Raw genomic sequence first — 7,500 nt, forward strand, 5'->3', positions numbered from 1 at the left:
GGATCCTGGCGGCGTGTTTACATCGGCTATATGATTGTTGGCGCTGCAGGGGGGGCGGGGGGGGAGGGGGGGGGTATCTGAATCTGTTGATTGAGAAACACTGGTAGAGTTTTCTTCCACTGGACTTTCTTTGTCTTTCTTGCATGCAAATCTGCTATTTTTTCTAAATTCTTTCTAAATTCTATGTTTGTCAGTTGTTAGTGTGCTTGTTGTACCTGCTTACCTGCATTTTTGACTCTTTGTAGGGCTTTGGATGTAAGATAAATGCATTAAAAATTAGATCTATATTATACACACTGAAAAATAAAGGTGCCGAAAATGGTTCCATCTCTGCTCTCCTCTGCTTAGACTCTTGCATTGTGTTTTTGTTTATCTGCCCTTGTATCGTCTCATTTGCAGTTGCATAATATAAACTATGGAGGGTTTTGGTTATTTTCCACATTTATGCATCATCCACCATCCAATAACTAAGAATTAATATCCCAAAGAACCTTGGTCTGAAAGGTTCTTTGTGGAACCAGAAACAGTTCCTCACTCCGAAGAACCATTTTTGGTTCCAGTTCGCACCTTTATTTTTCTGTGTAGCCCAGGATCTTTTTGGCTATTTATAACCGTAAATACATGATTACATATTTAAACAATGCATAAAAAGCTGAAAATATCAAAAAATATGCACCAGAGATGCCAAGAAGTCCATATGTGTAAGATAATGCTTTATTTTTTGTCATTTAACCCCGCAAACTTTCACTTTTAAACCCTACGGAGCTGAATCTTTAGTCTTTAATAGTCAAGTTTTATTTATTTAGCCCAATATCACACAGCATGCCTCAAAGGGCTTCACAAAACAAAAAGATAAAAGCAACAAATAAAGTAAAATGTACACTCAATTACAAATATATTACAAATATCACTTGTCTGGAAACTCAAATGATTCCTAACAGAGGATTTGATGGATGCTTTTATCATATGAATGTATATATTTGTAGGATGGGTGACTTCTGTAGGAATGACACCCCTAATGCTGGCAGTGCTGGTGCTTTGCTCCGCCCACTGACCTGCACAGGACCAGAACCTGTTCACCTGCTGACCCCGAAAACAGGCTTTTTGGAAGAAGAAGAAAGCACATGGAGTACCTTCCTTCCCTTGCCTTCCCGTCCTGTCCCATCCCATCCCGGCCCTTCTCTTCCCTTCCCGTCCCTTCCCTTCCCTGCTGTCCCGTCCCTTCCCGTCTTATCCCTTCTCTTCCCTTCCCCTCTCTTCCCGTCCCTTCTCTTTCCATCCCGTCCCTTCTCTTCCCTTCTCTTCCGTCCCGTCCCGTCCCGTCCCGTCCCGTCCCGTCCCGTCCCTTCTCTTCCCATCCCTTCTCTTCCTGTCAATTCTCTTCCCGTCCCTTTACTTCCCTTCCCTTCCCGTCCCTTCTCTTCTCTTCTCTTCCCTTCCATCCCGTCCCGTCCCGTCCCTTCCCTTCCCTTCCCTTCCCTTCTCTTACCGTCCCTTCTCTTCCCGTCCCATCCCGTGCCGTCCCGTCCCTTCTCTTCCTGTCCCTTCCTGTCCCTTCTCTTCTCATCCCTTCCCTTCCCGTCCCGTCCCTTCTCTTCCCTTCCCTGCCCTTCTCTTCCCTTCCCTGCCCTCCCGTCCCGTCCCGTCCCGTCCCATCTTGTCCCGTCCCATCCCTTCCCGTCCCTTCTCTTCCCATCCCTTCTCTTCCCATCCCTTTCCTTCCCCTCCTTTCCCTTCCTCCCCCCCCCCCCCCCCCCTCCTGACAGCAGACAGAGAGCTAGTTAAGATCATTTACACCCTGGACACCGCCGGTCTGGGACGCCTCATTAGCCTCTAGCGTGTAGATAACGCTCCAAATTGACAAGCGCAAACTCTGCGGGCCGCTCCCTCCGTTCGGGACGAGCAGCGGGAGGAGGAGCGGGAGATTGATGGACCTACATCCTGCCGGCTGCGTCCCGGCGCTCCCAGAAGTCCCGGCGGTCCGGGGGGTTTCGGCCCGGCTGTTCCCCGGGTCTCAAGGACGGACGGGCCCGCTGCCCCGCCCCGCGCCGCTCGCCCGCTGACAGACGGACGCGCTCGCTGATGGAGAGAGAGAGAGAGAGAGGGAGAGAGAGAGAGAGAGAGAGCGGCTTCATCCTCCTAATTGTAGCGGCTGCATTACGGCGGTGATTAATGGGCTTGTCAGAAACTTCACTTCCCTCCTCCTTTTTTTGATTTTTTTTTTTAACCCACACCTTTTTTTTTTTTAAACCTTTTTCAAAATGTTGCATCAAACTAATTTATTCTAATTATGCACAGCGCCTGCTTCTGTGTGCTGCGTCCCCAACCCCCCCCCCCCCCACTAACCCCCTCCCCTCCCCCCCCCTCCCCCCCCCTCCTCTCCTTGCTCTTCTTAAACCTTTTGGTGCAAATTAACGTAACAAAAAGTCTATTAATTAATGTTTTGTGGCTTTTAATTTCTGGCAGGGATGCTGTCTTGAAGCAGCTGGCTGTCGAGGCCCGGCGCTGTTGAACCCGTGCCAGGGAAGTGCAGATGTAATTCTGTTATCTCTTGCTTAGTCGTTTACGCAAATTAATTTGAACAATTAGCCCTCTACCGGCCTTTCATGAATCATGCAAGAGAAGCTGCCAAAAAAAAAAAAAAAAAAAAACGAACACTCGGAAGATTTCCATTCCAAAAATGAGATATCCGCCCTTTTGGGGATAAAACGTTACACCTGCTCTTCCGAAGTGACTGATGGCACTAAATGAAAACAGATGACGGGACTTTAGGAAAACACAGCAGGTCACTTCGGTGCTTAGCTGACAGAATGTGAACACTTGTAGAGTAGATGCTGCAGTCTCTGCTTTCTACACTGAATTGATGAACTTAAGCGGATCATTTCTTTTTTCCAAAGTCGATAACGCAGGTTTTCGACTGATGGATGTCTGTCTCTGAACGACCGACTCAAAGTGAGATTCATGAGGTTCATCTCTAAGTGTTTTGCAGATATCAAAAGACATAAATACTGATTAAAAAATAAATGATTAAAAAGAGGAAGATGTTTTGGATACTGCAGTTAAATAAGATGCACATCGAAAGTGATAGCACCACCTGCAAGGCGAATTAAACCAAATGCACCTTAATTTTTTGATATCTTTGAAATAGATCTGCACACACACACACACACACACCTCCTCTACCTCAAGTCTGTCTTTTATCCAAGTTTACAGGCTACAGATGTTCCTGGTAGCAATTCCTCTATATAGTGGAATTGTGTTTTATATTTTAACATTATCCAGAACAATTTTCAGTGGTTGTAATGGGGAAATAAACCTCTGGATGAACATTACAGAGATCTGAAAATCTTATCTCAGTTTAGGATGATAACTACACTGCAAAAAAAATCTCCTTTAGTCTAATATTGAGTCCTAAAATCATAATTTTCTTAAACCAAGAGAAACATTCTGCAGTGAGGAGAGATAACTCCACTTGTTTCCAATGCAGCTTCACTTGTTTCAGGAGTTTTCTAGAACAGAGTGTCAGTCTGTTGAAACCAGTCAGAATAAGGCAGATCACTGCACTGCTGTCAAGAAAATGACTCTTGATTCTACTAAATTCTTCAAACAAGGTGATTTGCATTGGAAACAAGTGAAATTATCAAACCTCTCTGGCAGATTTTATCACTTATTTTAAGAAAATTACGATTTTAGGACTCAATAAGAGACTGAATAACTTAAGATGGAGATTTTTTGCAGTGTAGAATATTTGGTATTACAGAATCACATTTCTTAACTGCATTTAGGAAAAAAAATCCTGTCTCATCTTAAGATACGAATTTAGCTTTTACAGAAGTGTCCTAACTTGAGAAAAGGCAAAAACAAACGATTGCCGATTGAGAATTAGAAGCCAGGAGTTGTGAGATGAGATCGGACACAGACAGGAGTTTAGGATTTGCTTCTGTAATAGCAAAATAAGATTAAATCTTATTCATCTTTGGAACTTAAGATAAGATAGGACAAGAACTTAGGTTTTTTTTCTGTCATGAGGCCCCCAGGTTCCTTGATGATGATGACAAGCAACCAATGGTAAGGGATGCAAAGGCCATACTGCTCCAATAACAATATATTCCTGTTTCTAGAATACCTACCTATGATAAAGTGCCAGGAAGAAAGAGATGAGGAGAAAGTCCTGCAGACTTCTTAATCAAATGAAGAGTTGGATTCCTAAATCAGAGCTCTAAGACCGGTAAATCAAGACATCGTCAGTAGACTGCTCTTTGTAGTAACTTTTTTGATATTTCATTATTTTTGAAAGCATCCTCGCTTTATGTGATGAAGAGCTGCAGACATAAATACACTTGAACTGGAACACTGAGTTAAACAAATGTGTAACAGACATTTTCAAGTGTGAACACACAAAGACATGAACATCTGATTCCTTAGAACCAGATCTGAAAAATCAAGCTGGAAATGAAGTGGAACAAACAACAAACAACAAACCTTTCTAATGTTAACACACCTTCAGCCGAAGAGGAGGAAGTGATCGGTGAAAGGTCCGATCAATTTAAAAACATGAAAGACTCTTGGATTCGTCGACTCAGAAAAGAAGAACGTCCAAATCATAAAATATGTTTAACTGCTTATTTAGTTTGTCGTTTTTTTTTAGTTTCGTTTTAGTTTTCTCACTGTGTTTCCTCATCTGCTGCTGTGCATCCAATGACCATGTAAACATATTTTATGAATGCAGATATTCCACATTTTTTTGGGGTTGGAATGAAAACCTGCAGACTCTTGGGCACTTTTTATCAATACACAGGATATGATGTTAATATCCCTTGTGCCATAATCCAAGGTGAGCATTCATATAGATCCAATTCAGAGTTTAACCCTCATCCTACCAACATATTTAACATACAAGGAATACCGACTGTTAGTTATGTAATTAATGTCATCTGAAAAAACCGCCCCAGACTATTATTATTTTAGGAAAGTTACAGTTAATTAAATTATGTATTGTATTTCTGACTTTGAACATGATCTTACCTTAGGAAGAGCAGTATTTAGGGTCGTCGACAGATCACATGAGGAAATCTGTGAGTGCCCCCTCCCCCCCCCCGATAGTGTGTGATACTTTAAATTAGGACCCACGGCAAACATGAACTCAATAAATAGTTCCATCTATTAAAACTGCATAGGCGGAATTGGGTGCTTTTGACTGGTGTCCCCCAGGACCCCAATACATTGGTATTTTTAAAAAGCACTAATTAAAACAGAAACAGAAAACAATGATATGAAGTCATTAGGAACAAATTGATTGAAAAATTGGAATGATAGAATAAAGCACCTGTGAGATATGACAAAAAGTATACCTCTGGGGTCTGCGGGTGTCCCAGACGGTAGGATCAGAATGATGTACGACCATACCAATGAGTACCATAGAAAACATCAGGCTGCACCGTCATAACTCTACAGCACCATAAGACAGGCAGCAACATTCACCAGCTACCTGCTCTAGTTTCAGGGTGAGTGAGTGTAGGCAAATCATTGTGGGCTCCCTCCTTCACCGATGTTTCGTTTAATTCGGCCCACGGCACCTCAAGAAGGCTCAACAGTGTATTCTGGCGTCCCAGAAACACACACCCAAGACCCAAGTCCACTACACTACTGTCACTGTCACTGTCACCTAGTTATCAACAACACCACTTTACAAGAATCAAAAAAGAGGAATGTCTGCACGCACAAAATATGTTTAAATGCTTATTTAGGTTTGTAGTTTTTCAGTTTAGTTTCCCCACACTTTTTTGCCTGCTGCTGTGCATTCACTGACCATTTAAACATATTTTATGAACGCAGACATTCCTGTGTTTTTCTGGGGTTGGAATAAAAACCTGATTGTTCCGGAGTGAAACCCTTCGGAGCGTTGCTTCCCCTCTCTCGGCCAGCAGGGGGCGGTTTCCCCCTTCTCCTGAGCTGCAGCTGTTCCTGGCTGCAGCTCCTCTCCTGGCTGCGGTTGAGACGGGCCGTTCTTGGACACGAAGCCCTGGTGAAAGTAGCCCTTCAGCGTGTGTGTGTGTGTGTGTGTGTATGTGTGTGTGTGTGTGTCATTAATGGCTGCCTTTCAAGCCGCCAGCCTTAACGAGCCGATTGCAAGCGGAAATTGAGGTTTGAAATGTAATTGAATAAGCGAGATTCTTGCTTTTCACTGGAAGGAGAGAGTGGATGGTGTGTGTGTGTGTGTGTGTGTGTGTGTGTAGGGTGTGTGTGTGGGGGGGGGGGTCGGGGGCAAGAAGACGACACCCCCAACATCCTCCTCGGCATTATCTTTAAATACCGCGCTAACCGTGTTTTTTAAAAAGAGGCCATTAAGCAACAATAAGTGGAATCCATACGATCTGCTCAGTAATGACATGTAATTTTGTGACAGTTATGTGTTCTTAGGCAAATGTATGGGCGGCGGTTTGCAGCCAGTAAGTGCCCGCTAACTCAATTGCGCTCGTGTATTTCTTCGTCTCCGTGTTTAATGTCCATTAAGAGTTGAGAGACGGTGACCGGGGAGCGTAATGGCGTCCTGTAGCACCGCAGAACACACTGCGCCGCGTCCTCCACCCGCCGCTAAAGCACAATTTACTGAAGAACCTCCACTCTTTAATTGTGTCATCAGTTACCCAAAGGCCACTCAGCTTCTGCAAGGTTATTCAATTAGCAAATTAGTGGGTTTTCTTACTAAAATGTAGCGAAATGTGGAGATTGGGTTGGTAACTTTAGTCAAATGCCCTTTGAAACTCCCAAATGTTGAGGCCCGGATTTCACAGGAGAGGACAAGCTTCATTTAACTAAAAGTATTTCACACTCCAGTTCAGTTGATATAGGTTTTTGAAGGCTGAAAACTATACTGATATTTTTGGGTGAAGCTGCAAAATTTGATTGTTTTTCATGCCAAAACAAATCCCAAATTGACAACTAGTCAGTGTTTCCCCCAGTCAGTGTTTATTTTACTCTGAAACAGCATTTAGACCAGAGAAATCATTCCAGTATGATCTGCATACCATCCTACTGCAAAAACTAATCATTTTGTATAGGTTTCAATGGAGAGTTGTTGTGTCACCTGACTAAATCAGTGGTTTTCAATCCGGTGCCATCGAGGCCCAGGTTTTCATTCCAAATCAGCTGCTTCAATGAGCTTCAATGGGCTTTTTCGGATTGAAAACCACAGATCTGACACTACAACTGAAACCCATACAAACTATTTTTGCAGTGGCTTGACTCCCACACCACACTATAATGATCTCTTTGGGCGGACATGTCTCATTTTTTAGTAAAAGGCCAATATCTGCCCGATACACCGGCAAAGCAGTCTGTCCGTCTGACCCTACGTCACATATTCCCCTAACAGAGGAGAGGGCAAGAGGTCAAAGGTCGGCGGCAGGAGGCGATGGCGGCTGCCTGACGCTGTCGAGTGTCTCAGAGAATTGGCAGGAAACATTTGTGACGTTTGCATCAAACTGCAAAACAGAAAGC

The sequence above is a fragment of the Centroberyx gerrardi genome, chromosome 21, assembly GCF_048128805.1.
Source record: "Centroberyx gerrardi isolate f3 chromosome 21, fCenGer3.hap1.cur.20231027, whole genome shotgun sequence".
In the NCBI taxonomy this organism is placed as follows: domain Eukaryota; kingdom Metazoa; phylum Chordata; class Actinopteri; order Beryciformes; family Berycidae; genus Centroberyx; species Centroberyx gerrardi.